Consider the following 26,628-nt stretch of genomic DNA (forward strand, 5'->3'; position numbering starts at 1 on the left):
GCTCCATCCCCTCGGGCGGATCTCGTCGTCTGCCATGTTGGCCCCGCCGTCGCCCAAGGCGCCACCGCGCCTACCTGCAAGCATCAAGGCAACATGGTCATACAGGGCGGGAACCCGGCTGCCCCCACCGGCAAGGCCCGCGCTCCGGGCGCCAACGCCGCTGCACGATCCTGACCGGCGGCGGAGAAGGTCGCCAAAGCCTTGGGCGTAAAGCGGAGGAAGATTCCGGCTACAAAGCGGCCGGCTACTTCATCCACTCCCTCCGACCCGGAAAGAGGTTCCCCGACGATCTCGCTCAATGGTGTTGCTCCCACCGCAGGCGATGTGTTCGACAAAATGGGCGCAAGGTATGACTCAGTCATCCACTCCCTCTTCAGTCGTGGAAATTTTCTTTGCTATCGCGATAGCTCGTGACTTGTTGTTGTTCACTATAGCGGTGGTTCGAACAATGCAACTGCCGAGTTTATGAACTTGTTGGACACCAACTGAAGGAAATATGCCCTAGAGGCAATAATAAAGTTGTTATTTTATATTTCCTTATTCATGACAAATGTTTATTATTCATGCTAGAATTGTATTAATCGGAAAATTGATACATGTGTGAATACAATTGGGGAACGTAGTAATTTCAAAAAAATTCCTACGCACACGCGAGATCATGGTGATGCATAGCAATGAGAGGGGAGAGTATGTCCACGTGCCCTCGTAGACCGAAAGCGGAAGCGTTATGACAACACGGTTGATGTACTCGTACGTCTTCACGATCCAACCGATCTTAGCACCGAACGTACGGCACCTCCGCGATCAGCACATGTTCAGCTCGGGGACGTCCGTCGTACTCTTGATCCAGTTGAGGCCGAGGGAGAGTTTCGTCGGCACGATGGCGTGGTGACGGTGATGATGAAGTTGCCGGCGCAGGGCTTCGCCTAAGCACTACGACGATATGACCGAGGTGTGTAACTGTGGAGGGGGGCACCGCACGGGGGTAAACAATGTCAACTTGTGTGTTCTAGGGTGCCCCCTGCCCCCGTATATAAAGAAGCAAGGCGGGAGGCCGGCCGGCCCTTGTGGCGTGCCAGGAGAGGAGTCCTCCTCCTAGTAGGAGTAGGACTCCCCTTTCCTACTCCTACTAGGAGGGGAAATGGAAGGAGGAGATGGAGAAGGACAGGGGGCGCCGCCCCCCTTCCCTAGTCCAATTCGGACTAGAGGGGGAGGCGGCACGCGGCCTGCCCTAGCCGGCCCTCTCTCTCTCCACTAAGGCCCATGTGGCCCATTAGTTCTCTCGGGAGGGTTCCGGTAACCCTCCTGCACTTCGGTTTTCTCCGAAATCATCCGGAACACTTCCAGTGTCCGAATATAGCCGTCCAACATATCAATCTTTATGTCTCGACCATTTTGAGACTCCTCGTCATGTCCGTGATCACATCCAGGACTCTGAACTCTCTTTAGTACATCAAAACACATAAACTCAGAATAACAATCGTCATCGAACATTAAGCGTGCGGACCCTACGGGTTTGAGAACTATGTAGACATGACTGAGACACATCTCTGGTCAATAACCAATAGCGGAACCTGGATGCTCATATTGGTTCCTACATATTCTACGAAGATCTTTATCGGTGAAACCGCATAACAACTTATGTTGTTCCCTTTGTCATCGGTATGTTACTTGCCCGAGATTTGATCGTTGGTATCTCAATACCTAGTTCAATCTCGTTACTGGAAAGTCTCTTTACTCATTCTGTAATACTTCATCCCACAACTAACTCATTAATTAGTCACAATGCTTGCAAGGCTTATAGTGATGAGTATTACCGAGAGGGCCCAGAGATACCTCTCCAAAACATGGAGTGACAAATCAACCGAACAAACACCTTCGGAGACACCTGTAGAGCACCTCTGTAATCACCCTTTTACGTTGTGATGTTTGGTAGCACACAAAGTGTTCCTCCGGTATTCGGGAGTTGCATACTCTCATAGTCTGAGGAACTTGTATAAGTCATGAAGAAAGCAGTAGCAATGAAACTAACACGATGATAATGCTAAGCTAACAGATGGGTCATGTCCATCACATCATTCTCCTAATGATGTGATCCCGTTCATCAAGTGACAACACATGTCTATGGTTAGGAAACTTAACCATCTTTGATAAACGAGCTAGTCAAGTAGAGGCATACTAGCGACTATATGGTTTCTCTATGTATTCACACATGTACTAAGTTTCTGGCTAATACAATTCTAGCATGAATAATAAACATTTATCATGAATTAAGGAAATAAATTATAACTTTATTATTGCCTCTAGGGCATATTTCCTTTAGTCTCCCACTTGCACTACAGTCAAGAATCTAGATTACATAGTAATGATTCTAACACCCATGGAGCTTTGGTGCTGATCATGTTTTGCTCGTGAGAGAGGCTTAGTCAACGGGCCTGCAACATTCAGATCTGTGTATATCTTGCAAATCTTTATGTCCCCTTATGACACTTGATGGCGGATGGAATTGAAGCATCTCTTGATGTGCTTGGTTCTCTTGTGAAATCTGGATTCCTTTGCAAAGGAAATTGCACAAGTATTGTCACAAAAGTTTTCATTGGACCCGATGCACTAGGTATGACACCTAGATCGGATATGAACTCCTTCATCCAAACTCCTTCATTTGCTGCTTCCGAAGCAGCAATGTACTCCGCTTCACACGTAGATCCCGCTAAGACACTCTTCTTGGAACTGCACCAACTGACAGCTCCTCCATTCAATACGTATCCGGTTTGGGACTTAGAGTCATCCGGATTAGTGTCAAAACTTGCATCGACGTAACCATTTATGACAAGCTCTTTTTCACCTCCATAAACGAGAAGCATATCTTTAGTCCTTTTCAAGTATTTCAGGATGTTCTTGACCGCTGTCAATTGTTCCACTCCAGGATTACTTTGGTACCTCCCTGCTATGCATATAGTAAGACATACATCAGGTCTGGTACATAGCATTGCATACATGATATAACCTATGGCTGAAGCATAGGGAATGACTTTCATTTTCTCTCTATCTTCTGCGGTGGTCAGGCTTTGAGTCTAACTCAACTTCACACGTTGTAACATAGGCAAGAACCCTTTCTTTGACTGATCCATTTTGAACTTCTTCAAAACTTTATCAAGGTATGTGCTTTGTGAAAGTCCAATTAAGTGTCTTGATCTATCTCTATAGATATTGATGCCCAATATGTAAGCATCTTCTCCAAGGTCTTTGATAGAAAAACTCTTATTCAGGTATTCCTTTATGCTATCCAGAAATTCTAAATCATTTCCAATCAACAATATGTCATCTAGATATAAGATCAGAAATGCTACAGAGCTCCCACTCACTTTCTTGTAAATACAGGCTTCTCCAAAAGTCTTTATAAAACAATATGCTTTGATCACCCTACCAAAGCGTTTATTCCAACTCCAAGAGGCTTGCACCAGTCCATAAATGGATCGCTGGAGCTTGCACACTTTGCTATCACCCTTTGGATCGACAAAACCTTCCGGTTGCATCATATACAACTCTTCTTCTAGAAATCCATTCAGGAATGCAGTTTTGACATCCATTTGCCAAATTTCATAATCATAAAATGCAACAATTGCTGACATGATTTAGACAGACTTAAGCATCGCTACGGGTGAGAAAGTCTTATCATAGTAAACTCCTTGAACTTGTCGAAAACCTTTCGCAATAAGTCGAGCTTTGTAAACAGTAACATTACCGTCTGCATCGGTCTTCTTTTTAAAGATCCATTTATTTTCTATGGCTTGCCGATCATCGGGAAAGTCCACTAAAGTTCACACTTTGCTCTCATACATGGATCCCATCTCAGATTTCATGGCCTTGAGGCATTTTGCTGAATCTGGGATCATCATCGCTTCCTCATAGTTCATAGGTTCATCATGGTCTAGTAACATGGCTTCAAGAATAGGATTACTGTACCACTCTGGTGCGGATCTTACTCTGGAAGACCTACGAGGTTTGGTAGTAACTTTATCTGAAGCTTCATGATCATCATCATTAGCTTCCTCACTAATTGGTGTAGGAATCACAGGAACTAATTTATGTGATGAACTACTTTCCAATAAGGGAGCAGGTACAATTACCTCATCAAGTTCTACTTTCCTCCCACTCACTTCTTTCGAGTGAAACTCCTTCTCTAGAAAGGATCCATTCTTAGAAACAAAGATTTTGCCTTCGGATCTGTGATAGAAGGTGTACCCAACAGTTTTCTTTGGGTATCCTATGAAGACACACTTCTCTGATTTGGGTTCAAGCTTATTAGGTTGAAGTTTTTTCACATAAGCATCGCAGCCCCAAACTTTAAGAAATGATAATTTTGGTTTGTTGCCAAACCACAGTTCATAAGGCGTCGTCTCAACAGATTTTGATGATGCCCTATTTAAAGTGAATGCAGCCGTCTCTAAAGCATAACCCCAAAACGATAGCGGTAAATCGGTAAGAGACATCATATCTAATAAAGTACAATTATGACGTTCAGACACACCATTTTGTTGTGGTGTTCCAGATGGCGTTAATTGTGAAACTATCCCATGTTGTTTCAAATGAAGACCAAACTCATAACTCAAATATTCTCCTCCATGATCAGATTGTAGAAACTTTATTTTCTTGTTACGATGATTTTCAACTTCACTCTGAAATTCTTTGAACTTTTCAAATGTTTCAGACTTATGCTTCATTAAGTAGATATAACCATATCTGCTCAAATCATCTGTGAAGGTAAGAAAATAACGATACCCACCATGAGCATCAATACTCATTGGACCGCATACATCGGTATGTATTATTTCCAATAAGTCAGTAGCTTGTTCCATTGTTCCGGAGAACGAAGTTTTAGTCATCTTGCCCATAAGGCACGGTTCGCAAGCACCAAATGATTCATAATCAAGTGATTCCAAAAGTCCATGAGCATGGAGTTTCTTCATACGCTTTATACCGATATGACCTAAACGGCAGTGCCACAAGTAAGTTGCACTATCAAACTTCAATCTTTTGGCTTCAACACAATGAATATGTGTATCACTACTATCAAGATTCAACAAAAATAGACCACTCAGCTCGGGAATAGTCTTCTCCATCCCTTGCATATTATAGTTCATCACGAAGCCTTTATAGCTTGGTGGCAGTTATTGAAGAACTCTATCAATGACACAATCAACTGGAAGATCAACTCCCAGCTGAGTCAAGTGATTATGATACCCAGACGTTTTGAGTATGTGTTCACTGACAAAACTATTCTCCTCCATTTTGCAGCTGTAGAACTTGTTGGAGACTTCATATCTCTCAAATTGGGCATTTGCTTGAAATATTAACTTCAACTCTTGGAACATCTCATATGCATCATGACGTTCAAAACGTCGTTGAAGTCCCGATTCTAAGCCGTAAAGCATGACACATTGAACTATCAAGTAGTCATCAGCTTTGCTCTGCCAGACGTTCTTAACGTCATCAGTAGCATCAGCAGCAGGCCTGGCACCTAGCGGTGCTTCCAGGACGTAATTCTTCTGTGCAGCAATGAGGATAATCCTCAAGTTATGGACCCAGTCCGTGTAGTTGTTGCCATCATCTTTCAACTTAGCTTTCTCTTGGAATGCATTAAAATTCAAAGGAATGGTAGCACGGGCCTTTGATCTACAACAATATAGACATGCAAAATACTATCAGGTACTAAGTTCCTGATAAATTAAAGTTCAATTAATCATATTACTTAAGAACTCCCACTTAGATAGACATCCCTCTAATCATCTAAGTGATCACGTGATCCAAATCAACTAAACCATGTCCAATCATCACGTGAGATGGAGCAGTTTTCAATGGTGAACATCACTATGTTGATCATATCTACTATATGATTCATGCTCGACCTTTCGGTCTCAGTGTTCCGAGGCCACATCTGCATATGCTAGGCTCGTCAAGTTTAACCCGAGTATTCTGCGTGTGCAAAACTGGCTTGCACCGGTTGTATGTGAACGTAGAGCTTATCACACCCGATCATCACGTGGTGTCTCGGCATGACGAACTGTAGCAACGGTACATACTCAGGGAGAACACTTGTACCTTGAAATTTAGTAAGGGATCATCTTATAATGCTACCACCGTACTAAGCAAAATAAGATGCATAAAAGATAAACATGACATGCAATCAAAATATGTGACATGATATGGCCATCATCATCTTGTGCTCATGATCTTCATCACTAAAGCATCGTCATGATCTCCAACGTGACCAGCGTGACACCTTGATCTCCATCGTAGCATCATTGTCGTTTCGCCACCTATTGTTACTACGACTATCGCTACCGCTACCGCTTAGTGATAAAGTAAAACAATTACATGGCGATTGCATTGCATACAATAAAGCGACAACCATATGGCTCCTGCCAGTTGCCAATAACTTTGTTACAAAACATGATCATCGCATACAATAATTCATATCACATCATGCTTGACCATATCACATCACAGAAAGCCCTGCAAAAACAAGTTAGACGTCCTCTACTTTGTTGTTGCAAGTTTTACGTGGCTGCTATGGGCTTCTAGCAAGAACCGTTCTTACCTACGCATCAAAAACACAATGATTTTTTGTCAAGTATGCTGTTTTAACCTTCAACAAGGACCGGGCGTATCCACACTCGACTCAACTAAAGTTGGAGAAACAGACACTCACCAGCCACCTATGTGCAAAGCACGTCGGTAGAACCAGTCTCGCGTAAGCGTACGCATAATGTCGGTCTGAGCCGCTTCATCCAAAAATACCATCGAATCAAAGTATGACATGCTGGTAAGTAGTATGACTATTATCGCCCACAACTCTTTGTGTTCTACTCGTGCATATAACATCTACGCATAAACCAGGCTCGGATGCCACTGTTGGGGAACATAGTAATTTCAAAAAAATTCCTACGCACATGCAAGATCATGATGATGCATAGCAATGAGAGGGGAGAGTGTTTCCATGTACCCTCATAGACCGAAAGTGGAAGCATTATGACAACGCGGTTGATGTAGTCGTACGTCTTCACGATCCGACCGATCTTAGCACAGAATGTACAACACCTCCGCGATCAGCACACGTTCAGCTCGGGGAAGTCCCTCGTACTCTTGATCCAATTGAGGCCGAGGGAGAGTTTCGTCAGCACGAGGGTGTGGCGACGGTGATGATGAAGTTACCGGCGCACGGCTTCGCCTAAGCACTACGACAATATGACCGAGGTGTGTAACTATGGACGGGGGCACTGCACACAGCTAAACAATGTCAACTTGTGTGTTCTAGGATGCCCCCTGCCCTTGTATATAAATGAGCAAGGAGGGAGTCTGGCCGGCCCTTGAGGCGCGCCAGGAGAGGAGGAGTCCTCCTCCTAGTAAGAGTAGGACTCCCCTTTCCTACTCCTACTAGGAAGGGGAAAGGAAGGAGGAGAGGGAGAAGGAAAGGGGGCACTGCCCCCCTTCCCTAGTCCAATTTGGACCAGAGGGGGAGGGGGCACGCGACCTGCCCTAGCCGTCCCTCTCTCTCTCCACTAAGGCCCATGTGGCCCATTAGTTCTCCTGGGGGGGTCCGCTAACCCTCAGGCACTCCGGTTTTCTCTAAAATCACACGGAACACTCCCGATGTCTGAATATAGCCGTCCAATATATCAATCTTTACGTCTCGACCATTTCGAGACTCCTCATCATGTCTTTGATCACATCCGAGACTCCGAACTATCTTAGGTACATCAAAAGACATAAACTCACAATAACAATCATCCTCGAACGTTAAGCGTGCAGACCCTACGGGTTCGAGAACTATGTAGACATGACTGAGACTCATCTCCGGTCAATAACCAATAGCGGAACCTAGATGCTCATATTGGTTTCTACATATTCTACGAAGATCTTTACCGGTCAAACCGCATAACAACATATGTTGTTCCCTTTGTCATCGGTATGTTACTTGCCCGAGATTCGGTCGTCGGTATCTCAATACCTAGTTCAATCTCGTTACGAGAAAGTCTCTTTACTCGTTTCGTAATACTTCATCCCGCAACTAACTCATTAGTCACAATGCTTGCATGGCTTATAGTGATGAGTATTACCGAGAGGGCCCAGAGATACCTCTCCGAAACACGGAGTGACAAATCCTAATCTCGATCTATACCAACCCAACAAACACCTTCGGAGACACCTGTAGAGCACCTTTATAATCACCCTTTTATGTTGTGATGTTTTGTAGCACACAAAGTGTTCCTTCAGTATTCGGGAGTTGCATACTCTCATAATCTGAGGAACTTGTATAAGTCATGAAGAAAGCAGTAGCAATGAAACTAACATGATCATAATGCTAAGCTAACGGATGGGTCATGTCCATCACATCATTCTCCTAATGATGTGATCCCGTTCATTAAGTGACAACACATGTCTGTGGTTAGGAAACTTAACCATCTTTGATTAACGATCTAGTCAAGTAGAGGCATACTAGGGACTATAGGTTATGTCTATGTATTCACACATGTACTAAGTTTCCGGTTAATACAATTCTAGCATGAATAATAAACATTTATCATGAATTAAGGAAATAAATAGTAACTTTCTTATTGCTTCTAGGGCATATTTCCTTCAAATACATAGATAAAACATCGTGTCCCTACTATGCCTCTACTAGACTAGCTCGTTGATCAAAGATGGTTAAGTTTCGTAGCCATGGACATGAGTTGTCATTTGATAAACGGGATCACATCATTAGTGGAATTATGTGATGGACAATACCCATCCGTTAGCTTAGCATAATGATTGTTCAGTTTTATTGCTACTGCTTTCTACCTGTCAAATATATATTCTTCCGGCTATGAGATTATGCAACTCCCGGACATCGGAGGAATGCCTTGTGTGCTATCAAACGTCACAATGTTACTGGATGATTATAAAGGTGCTCTACAGGTATCTCCGAAGGTGTTTGTTGGGTTGTCATAGATCGAGATTAGGATTTTTCACTCCGAGTATCGGAGAGGTATCTCTAGGCCCTCTCGGTAATGCACATCATATGAAGCCTTGCAAGCAATGTGACTAATGAGTTAGTTATGGGATGATGCACTACAGAACGAGTAAAGAGCCTTTCTGGTAACGAGATTGAACTAGGTATGAGGATACCGACAATCAAATCTCGGGCAAGTAACATACCGATGACAAAGGGAATATCGTATGTTGGCATTGCGGTTCGACCGATAAAGATCTTCATAGAATATGTGGGAACCAATATGAGCATCCAGGTTCCTCTATTGGTTATTGACCGGAGAGGTGTCTCGGTCATGTCTACATAGTTCTCGAACTCATAGTGTCCACACGCTTAACATTGGATGAAAATATGTATTGTATGAGTTATGTGTTTTGGTGACCGAAGGTTGTTTGGAGTACCGGATAAGATTACAGACATGATGAGGAGTCTCGAAATGGTCGAGAGGTAAAGATTGATGTTAAGTCTTATCTCTCTCTATGTAGTTTTGGTGATTGATGACAACGCTTTTGCGGACTAATCGTGTGCATTGAGTATTTCAGAGATTATTTCCCCTTAGAGTCTTAAGCAAAGACGGTGTAGCTCTTTCTTTTCAGTTTTGGTGGACTTGTTTCGTAGGAGTCATAGTACTATCAAGAGGGGGTCCACATTGGTAAGGCTAGGGTGGAATCAACATGTACACATCCTCTTTGCGCCCTTAGAGCCTTCCCGCTTCAATGGTGTTTCCTTCTTGCTTCCTGAGCTTTTTGGGTCCCAGCGGTAGTACCGCGGACCCCAACGGTAGTACCACTCTAGAGCCACAGGCGGCAGTACCGCTTCACAGCGGTAGTACCGCCTGGGGGCTCTCAGCCGTAGTACCGCCGTGGTACTGGTCTCGTACCGCCTCAACTCGAGGGTGTCGCCTCTCGTGTCGGGTTGTGCGGCACTAGCAGCGGCAGTAGAAGCGGTAGTACCGCTCGCAAGCGGTAGTACCGCCCCTACCACCGTGGCTAGTACCGCCCTGGGTCCAGATCCCGCCTCGCCCGTGCCTTCCCAGTCTGCGCAGCAGTACCCCGAGGGGGAGCGGTAGTACCGCTGATCCCAGCGGTAGTACCGCTGCCCTCAGCGGTAGTACCGCCCTTTGTGTGGCTGATTGGGGGGGTAACGGTTGGATTGTTTCCCCCTTTATAAAAGGAGGTCTTCTTCTCCAAAGTTGACTTACCTCTTCCCCCAAGCTCCATTGTTGCTCCAAGCTCCATTTTTGCTCGATCTCTCTCCCTAGCCAATCAAACTTGTTGATTCTCTAGGGATTGGTTGAGAAGGCCTCGATCTACACTTCCACCAAGAGAAATTTGATTCCCCCCACTAATCCCTTGCGGATCTTGTTACTCTTGGGTGTTTGAGCATCCTAGATGGTTGAAGTCACCGCGGAGCCATAGTCCATTGTGCTGAAGCTTCATGGTGTCGTTGGGAGCCTCCAATTCAGTTGTGGAGATTGCCCCAACCTTGTTTGTAAAGGTTCGGTTGCTGCCTGTGAGGGCACCAATAGTGGAATCACGGCATATCGCATTGTATGAGGGCGTGAGGAGAATACGGTGGCCCTAGTGGCTTCTTGGGGAGCATTGTGCCTCCACACCGCTCCAACGGAGACGTACTTCCCCTCAAAAAGGAAGGAACTTCGGTAACACATCCTCGTCTCCATCAGTTCCGCTTTTGGTTATCTCTCACCTTTACTTGTGCAAGATTTTTTGTGTTATATCCTTTGCTTGCTTGTGTGCTTATTGTTGTTGCATCATATAGGTTGCTCACTTAGTTGCATATCTAGACAAGCTAATTTGATGCAAAGTTTAATTTGGTAAAGAAAAGTTAAAAATTGTTAGTTGCCTATTCACCCCCCTCTAGTCAACTATATTGATCCTTTCAATTGGTATCAGAGCCTCGTCTCTTAATTAAGGGATTTACCATCCTAAGAGTATGGTTGACACCATAGACGTTGAGGAGGAGCACCCCGGTGTGAATCCTTCTTCATCTACGGCCGATGGGGGATCCCTGATCTCATGTGAGGAATTCAATGTGGCTTTGGACACATTGAAAACCTCCATGACGACCGAGATCAAAGGCATGTTCAAAGATTTCCTTGATGGTCTTAGATTATCCACCGCACCTTTGGAAGTGGCCGCTCCCACTAACAAGGTGGCGGATGCCAACTCCGATAAGAGGGAAGCTTCTAGTGATAAAGTTCCTTTATCTAGTGGTAGAAATGGTAGTTCCTTTATCTAGTGGTAGAAATGGTATATAGCGGATGCCAACTCCACCGCATATTTGCCCATGTTGAACCTCCTCTTACTTATGGAGGACCGGTTCCCTCTACTCATTTAAATCATGCGTGTTCTCCTCCTAAGATTGTGAAAAATGAGGATTTTGGATCTTGGGTCTATCGCTTTAAACGTTATTTAAACCATGTTAATACTAATCTTTGGAGAATCATTGAGCAAGGTTTCTATCCGCATGATCCAAGCAACTTTACCCAGAGAGAAGCCGCGGATCATCAATTCAATGAGAACGCCCTTTTCGTCATCCAAGACGCAATTCCATCCAAAGACATTGCACATCTCCGACCATTCACCGTGGCCAAGGAAGCATGGCACCATGTTGTTTCTCTTTACAAGGGAAGCACAAGCATTCAATGCTCCAACTATGAAGTGGTGCAAGATGAAGCCGATGAGTTTGCAATGAATGAAGATGAAGAACATCGTGAGCTTTACCAGAGATTAACCACTCCCGCGGTCTCTCTCTGAGATCATGGGAGCAAGGATACGGATGATAATTGGAACAAGCGCAAATTCCTCAAGGCCATGATGCCTTACCACAAGGCCATGTCATCCGTCATCCGTCAAAGGCCGGACTTCCACACCTTGACCTCAAGCGAAGTGTTGGATGAGTTTGTGGCAATGAGGATCTTGGACAAGACGACCAACAATGCGGTGTTGCGTTCTCAAAGAGCAAAGAAGCCCAACCTTGCCTTGAAGTCCAAGGCTAGTTTGAAAGAGGAGGACAAAGAAGAAGATGAGGAGAGCAACCCCGAAGACCCAGAATATGATTATGATGAGCACATGGCTCTCACGTCAAGGAAATTTTGGAGAAAGAAGAACTCAAGGCCTAATTTCAACAAGAACAACTTGAGTGGCTTCAAGGGCAAGCAACGTGTGAGAACATGTTACAACTGTGGAAATGTGAGCCATTTTGTGGCGGAGTGCCCTTATGAGAAGTGGGAAGACAATGGTGGCAGGCTCATCCGAAAAGACAAAGCCAAGTCTTTCCCAAACAAGAAAAACTTCACCAAGAAGACTCCGACCAAAGGGTTGGTGGCACAAGAAGAGTACAATGAAGAAGATGCTGATGAAGAAGATGGTGAAGCCGTGGCCATGGCCTCCGTTGCCATTGCCACAACCCCACATGTGCCTCTCTTTGATTCACCCAACGAGAACATCACCGCCAAGTGCCTCATGGCCAAAGCCACCAACAAGGTAACCCCCAACATCAAAACTACCATCATTACTAATCATTCCTCGACGGATTGCATTGATGAAAGTGAGGGGTCTAATGAGGAAGTAAATGAATTTGAGTCTTTTATGAGTAATCTCAAGGTCAAATCCCAGAAGCACTTTGTTGCTCTCTCGGAACAACTTGGTGAAGCCAATGACATGATCGAGGCTCATGAAGAAACCATCTCTAAGATGGAAGGTCATAGTCGTAACTATGGCGATGAGATATCGAATCTCTCTAATGCGCTTGAGGAAGAGTGTGTTCATCGTTTGACTCTTGAGGAGTCACATAACGATGACCATGCTAAATTTAAGAAAGATCTTGATCATGCTCTTGTTGTATCTCGTGTGCTCGATTCTGAGAAGGCTAAACTTGGGTTTGACCGTGCTAGACTCAAGGAGGAGTTTGATATACTTGACAAGGCTCACAAGGACTTGAAGGGTGCTCATTCTTGCCTCAAGGAGTCTCATGATCAACTCCAAGTGAAGCTAACCAAGGAGAAAGCCACTTTTCCTCATATGGTCTTAATTGATAATGCAAATGCTACTAACCCGTGTTGTGAACATGTGCATCTTGTGGAGGAAAATGCCAAGTTGAAGGAGCAACTTGAGAAAGGCCTTTTCTCTTGCATACAAGGTGAGAAGAATCTCAATGACCTTTTGAGCAATCAAAAGGAAGTTGTGGCCAAGGAGGGAGTTGGATTCGCACCCAAGTCCAAGAACAAAAATAAGAATGACAAGACCAAATGACCTCCTCCTCTCGAGCAAACTTTTTTGAAGGAGGTAGAGGGTGCTTCCAAGGAGAAGAAGAACAATGTGAAGGGTGGTTATGTCAAAAAGGGAAATGCCACCCCTTCCAACATATCCGGCGACTTTAACCCTTCTTATGTGTTGTGTCGTGCTAGTGATGGGCATGTTTATGCTAAATTTGTTGGTTCTCCTTATGAGTACATTGAATGGTCTATTTGGGTTTATAAGACCCTTGTTACCAACATCAAAGGACCCATTACAAAATGGGTACCTAAAACCAAGCATTGATCTCTTGTAGGTGTTTGCTTCCGGTGGGGGGTCATGGTTGCTCGATAATGGAGCCACAAATCATATGATCGGAAGCAAGGACTTGGTGGTGGGGTGCACAAGATCCCTTCTGTGCCCACCAATGTTGAGTGGGGTGATGCCTCGTCTTCTAAGGTATTGGGTCTTGGAAAGGTTGTCATTTCTCATGATCTCACGATCGAGAAAGTCCTGCTTGTTTAGTCCCCTGCATACAATTTACTTTCTGTTCGTCAACTTGCACTCATGGGTTTTGCCACATTCTTTGATATTGATAGTGTGGCCCTGTTGTGGAGCAAGGCTCTTAAATAGCCTTTGTTGGGCATGTCAAGAACGGTCTTTATGTGATTAACTTTTTGGAGCGACCCACTAAGACCGCGACATGCCTAATGGCTAAAGTTGATGTGGGTGGCTTTGGCATCGCCGTTTAGCCCATGTCAATATGAGATCTTTGCAAAGTATTCTCAAGGGGGACCATGTCCATGGACTAACAAACGTTAGCTTTGCCAAAGATTTTGCTTGCAATGCTTGTATCGAAGGAAAGTTACATGAGAAGGCTCACCCTCCCACGACTATCATCTACTCGAAGAGACCCTTGGAGCTCCTTCACATGGATGTCTTTGGGCCTCCATCCTTTGATAGTCTTGGGGGTAGAAAGTATTGCTTGGTGATTGTCGATGATTACTCAAGGTACACTTGGGTATATTTCTTCAAGAGGAAGAGTAAAACTCAACAAACTGTCACCGACATTGCAAATGAAGCTCGACGTCAACATGATGCAAAGATCTTGACAATAAGAAGTGACAACAGCACTGAGTTTAAGAACTACACCTTGGATGAGTTTCTTAGTGATGAGGGGATCAAGCATCAATATTCCGCACCATACACCCCTCAACAAAATGGTGTAGTGGAGAGGAAGAACTGGACGTTGATGGATGCGGCAAGGACCATGATGGTGGAGTTCAAGTCTCCTTACAACTTTTGGGACAAAGCGATCAACACCGCATGTGTCATGCATCCAATCGGCTCTATCTCCACAAAGGCTTGAACAAGACTCCATATGAAATACTCACCGGTAACAAGCCCAACCTCAAGTACTTCTGGGTGTTCAGTTGTAAGTGTTTCATTCTCAAGAAAGGTGTTTGCTTGTCTAAATTTGAGGCTAGAACTCATGAGGGCATATTTTTGGCTATGCTACAAACTCTCATGCTTACTGTGTCCTTAACAAGTCCACATGACTCATTGAGGAGACGTGTAACATGGAGTTTGACGAGAATAATGGCTCCCAAGTGGAGCAAAGTGGTACTTGTGATGTAGGTGATGAAATTCCTCCCCAAGCCATAAGAATAATGGGTGTTGGTCATATCCTACCCATTGAGGAACACCTTGTGGCCGAAGGAGAAGGACAATGCTCCACTCAAGGGGAGCCATCACCAACCCAAGACCCACACGCTTCCGAACAACAAAGTGAAGGCCCTCAACCAAGTGAACAAGATCAAGGGCAAGATAAACCTCAAGATGGTGGTGAGCCACCAAGTGATTCCCAAGGTCGAGTTCTACCTTCTGAGCAAGGTCAAGATCAAGAGCAAGCTCAAGAACAAGAACCAACTCAAGACGACACTCAAGGTGATCAAGTTTCCGCTCCTCTTCTCACACCTGAGGAGGAATTGGAGCGTCGTGCCGCTAAGATTGCATCCAAGCTCACAACCAAAGGTCATGTCATGAAGAATGTGCTTGGAAGCCTAAGAAAGGGGGTAAGCACTCGTAGATAATTAGCAAACTATTGTGAACATCACGCGTTTGTTTCTTGTGTCAAACCCCAAAAGGTCTATGAAGCTCTCGAGGATCCGGATTGGCTCAATGCCATGCATGAAGAACTCAACAACTTCGAGAACAACCAGCTATGGAGATTAGTGCCAAGGCCAACGGGGAATCATAATGTCATTGGAACCAAGTGGATATTCAAGAACAAGCAAGATGCTCATGGGATCATTGTTCGCAACAAGGCTTGTTTGGTAGCACAAGGCTAGTCCCAAGTCGAGGGTATCAACTATGGTGAAACCTTTGCTCCCGTTGCTCGCCTTGAATCTATTTGCTTGTTGATTGCTTATGCTTCTCATCATAACTTCAAGTTGCAACAAATGGATGTGAAGAGTGCTTTTATTAATGGTCCTATTAATGAGTTGGTGTATGTCAAACAACCCCTCGGGGTTCGAGGATCCCTATTTCCCCGATCATTTGTACCAACTCGACAAGGCACTCTATGGCCTTAAACAAGCCCCACATGCGTGGTATGATCATCTTACCGAGTTGTTGCATGATCGTGGGTTTGAAATTGGGAAAATTGACCCCACTCTTTTTACTAAAAAGGTCAAAGGGGAGTTGTTTGTATGCCAACTATATGTTGATGATATTATCTTTGGTTCCCCTAACAAAGATTTCAAAGAGGAATTTGCCGCTCTCATGACCTCAAAGTTCAAGATGTCCATGATGGGAGAGTTGAAGTTCTTTCTCGGGTTTGAAATCAAGAACGAAAGAGAAGGCACCTTCATCAACCAAGCAAAATACACTCAAGACATGCTCAAGAGATTCAAGCTAAATGATGTGAAGCCGGCCTCCACTCCAATGCCCGTCAAATGCCAACTTGACATAGATCCCAATGGTAAAGTGGTGGATCAAAAGGTATATCGCTCCATGATTGTCTCCTTGCTTTACCTTTGTGCATCTAGACCGGATATCATGTTGAGTGTGGGAATTTGTGCACAGTTTCAAGCCGCACCTAAGGAAAGTCACTGTGTGGCGGTCAAGCGAATCTCTTGATATTTGGCTCATACCCCAAACTTTGGCTTATGGTACCCAAGAGGAGCCAACTTCGATCTTTTGGGCTATTCAGACTCGGATTGGGCGGGAGACAAAGTGGATAGGAAGTCCACCTCCCGAGGGTGCCAATTTCTTGGTTGCTCTTTGGTGAGTTGGTCTTCTAAGAAGCAAAGTTGTGTGTCTCTCTCGTCCACCGAAGTGGAGTATGTGTCTGCCGTTAGTTGTTGTGCTCAACTTCTATGGATGAGGCAAACTTTGAAGGATTACAGTGTCATTTGTGACGAAGTGCCTCTTTGGTGTGATAATGGAAGTGCCATCAAGAGCTCTCTCAATCCGGTGCAACACTTCAAGACGAAGCATATTGAGATTCGGTATCACTTCATCCGGGATCACATTAGGCAAGGAGAGATCAAGCTCAAGTATGTCAACACTCATAATAACCTTGCGAATATTTTCACGAAGCCCTTGGATGAAGCAAGATTTCACGAGTTAAGGCATGAGCAAAATATCATTGATTCGAGCAATGTAGCTTGAACTCTTGCACACCCCACCATACTCAACTTGATATCTTGTTTAGATGTAGGCATGAACATAGGGGGAGTGTTGTTCTCTCAATGAACTCTCCCTCCCCCTATTATGGATAAATTGATCAAGTCTTTCACATTAGCCATTTTTATGGTACTTCTGCTTCAACGATGAGTTTTGGTCATGGGCCCAAGGTTAAAATCTTCGCGGTGCCATACCTCTTGACTCAAACATAGGTGGCCTCGACCAACGCCTTCTCTTGGAGAGGAGTGTGTTTCTTGTCTTCTCTTTGGTGTTTTTCTTCTTGTGTGTTTGCTCTCTCCCCTAGTCGGTTCTTTTTCCTTCGTGAGCTAAGCCTTTTTGTGTCTAGTCCTTGTTTTCACGGCTAAGCGGTACTACCACTGGAAGTGCGCGGTACTACCGCTGATGTTCATCAAGCAGTACTACCGCCCACCCTAACGGTACTACCATTGCGGGGTGGGCCTTGGAGGTTATGTCGGGGCAGGGGGAGTTGTCTTTCTCCCCCATACCCATTCGCACAACCCACTCGTCCTCTTCGTCTCTCCAGCGCCGTCTCGCCGCGGGAGGGCTCTGGCGGGCTGCCGTCTCCGAGCTGTCCCTCTCCATTTCCTTCTGTGGAGTTGATCCCCACCTTGTCCTCTTTCCATGGATGTCGGTATTGCCCCCGTTCCCGTTCTCTCTTTGCCTAGGTTTCAAATCTAGTCTTTAGGGGCAATAGGCCTTGCTTTTATCGATTTTTTGGCTAAATCGAGGCTTCAGTAGGATGGAGAAGGCATCTAGACTGTTTGGATTGATATTTGGTAGGATTATTTTTGAATTTGGCATCTGGTAGTGCCGGATCTATCCAAGGCACTAGGGAACCGCCGTTCCCCCGCCTGGAGGGCAGTACTACCGCTCCACCGGAGCGGTACTGCCGCTTCCTGATCACGGTACTGCCGCTGGATCCCCAATTCCATCATACTCGTTCCAAATTTTGATCCATGTTGGTTTGTTTGGAGGCTTATTCTCTTTCTTTCGTGTTGGTTCTTCTGTTCGTGTGTTTGGTTCCAGGTGATGGCCCTTCTGAGCAGCATGTCCGCCGTGTCAACCCCGGGCGTTCAACTTCAAAGCGCTACCACACCTCTGAGACAGCGGGTGCGTCCTTAAGTGCTCAACCTCCTTGTCAACACAAGAAGTCTATTGCAAACAAGCCGAAGCCTAGGGGCAAGACTGTGATAGAGATGAATGCCAAGGAGTTCTAGAAAAGGTGTCGCCGCAACCCCTATGTGGAAGACCAAGAACCCACTTTGGTCAACCGCCCGTTCTGGAACCGCTTTCAGTTTGCCATCTACTTTGATGTGATCAAAGCAAAGAAGAATCTCTATGTTGATGTTCACTCCATCGACACTGATGCTATGGAGAAGGACCCTGCTTACTTTGGCAAAGCCCTTCAGATGTTCTCTCAGCTGAACATTCACATGATCATGCAGTTCAACAAGGACTTTGATGCAGATTTGGTGGCTCAGTTTTATGCCACGGTCCATCTTGGAACAGATGAGGAAAGGACTCTGACTTGGATGACAAATGGCAAGCTGCTTTCTGTCAAGTGGAAGGCCTTCATGGAGTTACTTGGGGTTGAAGATCAAGGGCTTGAGAACCCAGTTGGCTTCCGCCCTCACCGCAATGCAACTTCCACTCACAAGCTAGCTCTCTGGCCCTACTGTACTTTGAAGATTCACCCCGTGACAAAGAAGGAGACCTATGAGTTGCCTTTCTTTCTGGACATCCTTCATCGAATCTTCCGAGAGACTCTCTTCCCTCATATTGGGAACTTGCATATGGTTCACTCATTTCTTGTGGACATGCTTCTCTTCTGCCAGCATGAGAAGGAAGAAAACACTGGAGAGTCCTTGGATATCTCCCATGGCATGTGGTCTGAACTTGTCTCAGCCATCTCTGAGTGCAAGTGCCCTATCTATGGTCCATTTATCATGTTGCTAATTGAGAAGGCTTGGGCGCGTGTCTATCCTAAGGTTGTGCTACAGCTGGAGAGTTAGTCTCTCATGAGATCAAGCGTCTGAGGAAGAAGGAGAACTGGGGCACCCCAGCTCCTAGGTCCGGGATTCCATTTGAAGCTGCTGAGATGGAGACTGAGGGTGAGGGTGATGCCGATGATGAGGAGGATTGTGAGCCCTCTGGAGTGGAGCCCTCATGGGCAAAGAAGATTAAGCACAAGATGAAGAAACTCTTCTGCATGGAGTCTCATGGATAGTATATGGCTCATGTTTCCGAGAAGAAGGCCCGGAGCCGTCACAAGGAGCTCATACGTTAGCGGGGTGCAACAGTAGCTAGCGGATCTGAGGGGAAGATCACCGATGAGGACGAGTGGGTTCAGCAGCATTACCCGTGGACCGATTGAGACACCAAGCAGTTTCCTACCGATGACGGCGGTGCAGACGATCCCGCTGGGATGTGATGCTGGAGATCCTCGGTTTGCTATCACCTGGAGCCGTAGCAGCGCTCTTTTCCTTTTTGGTGTCTCGATGCCAAAGGAGGAGAGAGTCTAGGGATTTGTCATTGTCGAGTTGCGAGCGTGTGTTTGTGTGGCTTGTTCGCTTTGTCTTTCTCGCAAACTCTTTTCTTTGCTTTGGTTTGGTTTGTGCTTGTGAGACTTGGTTCCCTTTCATATGGTGTCAGACATATGCTACCTTATCCCTTATTATCTATGTTTGTCGAGTACTTTCATAGTATGTGAGTTGCATGCTTATCCTGTTATATACCTTGCTCACAGTTACCCTTCTGCATCCAAGCTATATGTATCTTTACTTGTTGCTATTGCTGTCGGACTATAAAATATAGGGGGAGTGTTGATCCTAGTGTGTGTGCCTTGCATTCCAAAGGCACCTCTAATTAGGTGCACACATTCAGGGGGAGCCCATCTATATTTTGTAGTTCTGGGATTCGTTTTACTTTCATGTCCTACCTTTGTGCAAATCTGAGGTAGTCATCAATCCACCAAAAAGGGGGAGATTGTTATGGCATATCTCTCTCTATGTAGTTTGAGTGATTGATGACAACACTTTTGCGGACTAATCGTGTGCATTGAGTATTTCAGAGATTCATCCTTTGGCACGAGACGATTCCTTCCCCTCAGAGTCTTAAGCGAAGACGGTGTAGCTCTTTCGTTTCAGTTTTGGTGGACTTGTTTCGCAGGAGGGGGTCCTCATTGGTAAGGCTAGGGTGGAATCAACACGTACACATCCTCTTTGCACCCTCAGAGCCTTCCCGCTTCGATGGAGTTTCCTCCTTGCTTCCTGAGCTTTTTGGGTCCCAGTGGTAGTACCGCGGACCCCAACGGTAGTACCGCTCTAGAGCCACAGGTGGCAGTACCGCTTCACACTGGTAGTACCTCCTGGGGGCTCTCAGCCGTAGTACCGCTGTGGTACTGGTCTCCTACCGCCTCGACTCGAGGGTGTCGCCTCTCGTGTCGGGTTGTGCATCACTGGCAGTGGTAGTACCGCTCGTAAGCGGTAGTACCGCCCCAACCACCGCGGCTAGTACCGCCCTGGGTCCAGATCCTGCCTTCCCAGTCTGCGCGGCAGTACTGCAAGGGGGAGCGGCAGTACGGCGGATCCCAGTGGTAGTACCACTGCCCTCAGCGGTAGTACCGCCCTTTGCAGGGATGATTGGGGGGGGGGTAACGATTGGATTCTTTCCTCCCTTTATAAAAGGAGGTCTTCTTCTCCAAAGTTGACTTACCTCTTCCCCCAAGCTCCATTGTTGCTCCAAGCTCCATTTTTGCCCGATCTCTCTCCCTAGCCAATCAAACTTGTTGATTCTCTAGGGATTGGTTCAGAAGGCCTCGATCTACACTTCCACCAAGAGAAATTTGATTCCCCCCACTAATCCCTTGCGGATCTTATTACTCTTGGGTGTTTGAGCACCCTAGACGGTTGAGGTCACCACGGAGCTATAGTCCATTGTGGTGAAGCTTCGTGGCGTCATTGGGAGCCTCCAATTTAGTTGTGGAGATTGCCCCCAACCTTGTTTTTAAAGGTTCGGTTGCCGCCTCCAAGGGCACCAATAGTGGAATCATGGCATCTCGCATTGTGTGAGGGAGTGAGGAGAATACGGTGGCCCTAGTGGCTTCTTGGGGAGCATTGTGCCTCCACAGTGCTCGAGCGGAGACGTACTTCCCCTCAAAAAGGAAGGAACTTCGGTAACAATCCTCGTCTCCATGGGTTTCGCTTTTGGTTATCTCTCACCTTTACTTATGCAAGCTTTTTTGTATTATATCGTTTGCTTTCTTGTGTGCTTATAGTTGTTGCTGTTGGTGTTTTAGGAACGGGGGTCCCCAGACTTGGCTGCCTGCGGCCCGCGGCGTGGCTCCACCAGTAGCCCAGTGCGGCCCGACTTCATCAACCAAGCACTCAAGACCCTCGCGAGGGGCCAAGCCTTGCAGGGCAGACGACACGAGACCTCCTCAGGAGCGGCCTCATCAGGCTGGCTCATGAGGGAGGCAGAGAGATCAAGGCAAGGGGAACCTCACGAGGTTCCCGTGACGCAAGCCATGACGACCAAGGCCAGGCGGGCGCCAGCGCGCGCAGTGTACTCGTTTCCTCTTTGGTGCTAAGGGGGCAAGCGCAGGCACAGAGTACCAAGGCATCAGGCAAAGGTTTCCATATCGGTGCAACGATACCAAGACTAGCAGGACAGCAAGATGGAGGTCATGGTGGATCCCAAGACGGCGTCATCACCAGAGCCTTTGATAGGCGAAGACCACCTTTAGTCAAGATAGCTTGTACTAGCTGTCCCTTTCAAAATGGTCGTTGTGGGATCCCTTCCCGCTCAATATTTAGAAGAGGACTAGGGCATCTATAAATAGGACTAGCCACCACCAAGGCAAGGGGATCGATCGACCGAACCTTGAGCAGAACCACCCACAAAACACAAGAACACCTCGCCTCAGGAGGCTGTGCTTCCCCTTGTATTGTTCATCATTAGCCCAAGAGGCAATCCACCACCACCAAACTGGAGTAGGGTACTACACCACAATGGTGGCCTGAACCAGTATAAACCTCATGTATCTTGTGTTGTGATTTTGTTTAGTTAAGCTTAGGGATCGCGGCGAGGCTGAGAGCGAGATTCGATAGGGGGAAATCTTCGTGCGCACCCCAGTGTTCGAACTTTAAGGGTTTTGCCGGAACCCGATATCCAACATTTGGCACGCCAGGTAGGGGTGTGCCAGAGTTCTTGCTTCCGTCGATCCGCATCCCGTTGCTTCGTCGCATCCATGTCCGACGCTCATCGAGCCTACGCTGAGCGCCGGGCCACTCTTGCCGCTCAGGTCGCCCAGACGGCCCCCGTCGGCGGACCCCCTCGCTGTTCTCCGCTGCCTGCCGCCAACGCCGCCACTGGCCCGGCGGGGCATGAGCACCAAGTGTCCTTGCTGCACCCCTCGGTGCGGCGGGACGGCCGCACCGCCACTCCATCGATCACTCCAGCCGGATCGTCATCCCACGCTCGACGCGCTCCCACGGATGCACAGGCCGCGCTGCTCACGGCACGCGAGCTCCTGCGTTACCGCCCCGTCGATGACCTCTACGAGGATTGGCTCGCCTGCATCACCGAGCTTGTCAGCACCGCAGGGGGCTATCCCGCGCCGTCCCTCTCGCTGCCTCACCCGCCGCCGAGTACGGGCGAGGCGGCTCAAGGAGAGCCTCCACCACTTCAGCCCCAAGACGACGCCCTGGCTCCAAGGCGCGCGGCCCCTAGACATGACCCACCACGCCCGGCGCGCGCGAGAAGAAAGAAGCTGTCAAGAAATCCCTCGGGCCCGAGAAGGCACCCCCGTGCTCCATGCACTGGCATGACAAGACCGCGTACTGCCAATGGCAGCGTTGCGCGGGCACCATCAAGAGCAAGCTCCACGGTAGAGGGGCTCCAGTGGCCACAACAGGCTGCCATGCCTTCACCCCCGAGCTGTGCAGTGTCGCCTGGCCGGGCAAGTTCAAGCCAGACCTGCCTTCTCGCTATGACGGCACCCCAGACCCCGAAGAGTTCTTGCAGCTCTACAAGCTGAGCATCGAGGCTGCCAAAGGCGATGAGAAAGTTATGGCGAATTGGTTTCCCATGGAGCTCAAGGACGGTGTCCGCTCCTGGCTCCTGAACCTGCCTCCCGGCTCAATCTCTTCTTGGGACGAGATACATAGTCGCTTCATCGCCAACTTCCAGGGCACTCGCGACCGCCCCCTGGCTGTGGGTGACCTGTGTCTTATCAAGCAGCAGCCTAGGGAGATCCTGCAGAAATACATCCAGTGCTTCAACAACGTCCGTGTCAAGATCCCCAAGGTCACGGACATGGCTATCATTTCAGCGTTCTCTGATGGCGTCCGCGACGTCAAGATGAAGGAGGGTCTGGCCATCCACGAGGAGCTGTGCACATCCCTGGAGCTGTTCAACCTGGCGACCAAGTGCACAAGGGCTGAGGAGGAACGCCTCTCCCTCCTCGAGCTCACAGCTGCTGACCCAGAAGAAAAGAAGATCAAGGCCAAGGACGTCAAGCGCAAGGGAGCAGCCGTGCTCGCCATGGAACTATACACGAAGTGCGACAGGGACCAGCCGGAGTCATCCAAGGGCAGCGGACCTTTCTGCGCCTACCACAACCTCCACACCCACAACACCAACGATTGCCATGAGCTTAAGGCCGTTCGAGAAGGACGCTTTGGTCGATGCCCCGAGCGCAATGACCGGGGCTATGACCGAGGAGGAGGACGTGGCGGAGGACGATGGGAAGACCGTGGCCCTCGCCAGGAGTGGCGTGACCGACCTCGTGAGGATCGCTGGCAGGACCAGCCTCGTGAGGGTGCCTGGAGGGACCAGCCTCGTGAGGGCGCTTGGAGGGATCAGCCTCGCGAGGACCGCCCACAGGGAAACGCAGGCCTTCCTCCACTGCCGCCACCACTTGATGACTATCATCAGGACGAGGGGGCTTGGGTGCTTCCAGGAGCCACGTGCTATCGCTTGCATCTTGCGCGGAGCTGAAGCTCCAAACTCTCAGTGCATCTTCAAGCAGTTCGCCCACAAGGTGAACGCAGTCCTCCTCAAGCTCGGGCCACGCGCCCGCTTAGGTGGTCCAAGTGCGCCATCACCTTCAGTTCCACAGATCTACTCAAGTGCGCGGCTACTGCCGGCGTCCTCCCGATGCTCTGTTCCCTAGTCATCAACAACGTGCAGGTCACCAGGACCCTCATCAATGGCGGCGCAGGCCTTAACGCCTTGTCCGTCGAGATGTTCGACAACCTTCAAGTACCATATGATCAGCTTCAGCCTACCAAGCCTTTTTCAGGAGTTACTGATGGCTCCACCACCCCGATAGGGCAGGTCCGCCTCCCTGTCACCTTCGGACAGCGTGACAACTACCACACCGAGCTCATCGACTTCTACGTCATCCACATCCACCTGCCATGCAATACCATCCTAGGGTATCCAGCCCTGGCCAAGTTCATGGCAATAACCCACCACGGCTACAACGTCCTCAAGATGCCAGGAAGCGGCGGAATCATCACGATTCCTTGCGAAGAGAGAGATGCAGTGTGCTCTCTCGAGCGTGACTTCCAAGCTGCATCAATCGAGGATCCAAGCAGCAAGGGTGAGAACCCTCTGGAGGCCATCCCCAAGAAGAAGAAGCAACCGCTTCACTCGAGGCCTTAGGAGGTCGGCATCTCGAGTGGTGCCGCGTCAGGATTGGCGCCCGTGCATGGGGCGCCTCCTTCCATCGCATAGGAAGGCGCGCCCAGCGCCCTCCTCGGGCAGGGCTCGGGGGCTCTCTTCTGGAGGGCCTCAAACCTTGCCAACATCACGAGGGAGGCGCTCAGGCACCATTTGGAGGCGTGCTTCACGACACGTTTCCCTCAGGAAGGCACAGGGAAAGGAAAACTCAACATTCAGGAACTCATCACCAAGACCACTCAGGAACTTCAGGAAGCAAGAGCCATGCGCGGCGATCGCCGCATGCCTGGCTTGGCTCCCCATCCGGGCGAGGATGGCGGGCTGCACGTCTGCATCGACATCCCAGGGATCAACTGAGCCGCATCTCAGGAGCATTTCTGGCCTTCGCGCATGGGACGCTACGAGGGTCCACCGCACAGCTACGTTCGCATGCCTTTCGGCCTGCCGAACACGGTTGTCGTCCACCAGCGACACCTGCAGAGCATTTTGGCGGCTCAGGAGGCCAAGCACCACGCGGTCCTAGCGGAAATGGAGACGGTCCTCAAGGAACCGCCTGGGTTCCCAGAGCCTCCCGAGGCTCAGGGACCCGGTGGCTCGTCAGGAACGGCCTCCTCACCGCGCATCTTTAGCTACTCCAACACCCCCCGTCTACAACGGAATTAGGTGACATCCCCCAAGTTCATTTCAGTTGGGAGCGCCCTCAGGGCTGCATCATTCCCAGACCACGTGGGTCTGTCCCTATGGCATGTATCCCTTTTTCTTATGTTTTTAGCTTACCTTGCTGGGGCCGCCCCTCGGGCTGCATCATCCCAGAGCCGCTTGGGTCTGACCCAGTGGCATGAATCCGTTCTGCTTTTACCTAAGCTGGTTTGCCTTTCATGGCTAATCTACTTGCGATTTATCGCCTGTTCGATTGCCATCTACCACGGGAGCCGCTCACGCTGGCACGACACTTCCGCACGGGTCTGTCCCTGCAACACCGACAAACCTGAGCGGTCGAGCTCTGGCCCGCGGTAGCCCCACACGCGTCACCTCGCCAGGCCTCAGAGCCCTCACCCTCTCTCTCAGAGCAACCGATGGCCGGCCGGCAATCATAATGGCAACCCGTGCCTTTCTCATGATGATTTACAGGAACCTCCTGAGGATTACAGCGGGCGGCACCACAAGCTCCCTCTCTTTCCCATGCGATCCACTTGTATGTTAAAAGGGGGGCTCATGAGCATCGCGACTCAGGAGCTCTTACTAGCTCTCCAGCCCTCACCCCCTGGCCTTGACCACGGCATCGCGACCTGGCATACCAGTGACGGCTGAGCTCACTCGAGGGTCGGGACCTGGGGACGTAGAGCACGAGGGAGAGTGCGGAAAAGAAGAGGGAAGGCTTGCACGGGCCCAACCTAGATGCACCACCACTGCCGACGCTCAAGTCTGGCGCAACACGAGGGAACGACTCCATACTACCGAGATAAGTTTCATGCTTGGAACAACTGATCGCTACAGCGCAGAATTCTCACTTGGTGCGGCCCTGTGATGGTAACATTGCCTTCCTTTCTCACCGCTCGGCGACTGCTTGCGTGCTGAAGGGGAACTCCAGAGCATCGCGACTCAGGGGCTCTTACTGGACCCCGGGCCGCTCACCTCCTGGCCTTGACCACGACATCGCGACCCGGCATACCAGCGACGGCTACAGCCTGCCTGGGGACCGGGACCTGTCAGCGTAGAGCACCGAGTCATCGCGAGGTTAGAAAGGGGGAACCAAGCCAGTATAGGACGAACGCTCACACGATTCCATAATAAGGATAACATCAACAAAAGACATCACATACCCTTTACACGCCCCCACGGGGTATTGCTTGATTCCTCGCAGGGAACGAAAGAAGAGAACTTCGAGGAACCCTAACTACGGACGCCTTTGTGGCCGACGCCATTGTCAACAGTGGGCCA

This window comes from Triticum dicoccoides, chromosome 3B (assembly GCF_002162155.2).
Source record: "Triticum dicoccoides isolate Atlit2015 ecotype Zavitan chromosome 3B, WEW_v2.0, whole genome shotgun sequence".
Lineage (NCBI taxonomy): Eukaryota > Viridiplantae > Streptophyta > Magnoliopsida > Poales > Poaceae > Triticum > Triticum dicoccoides.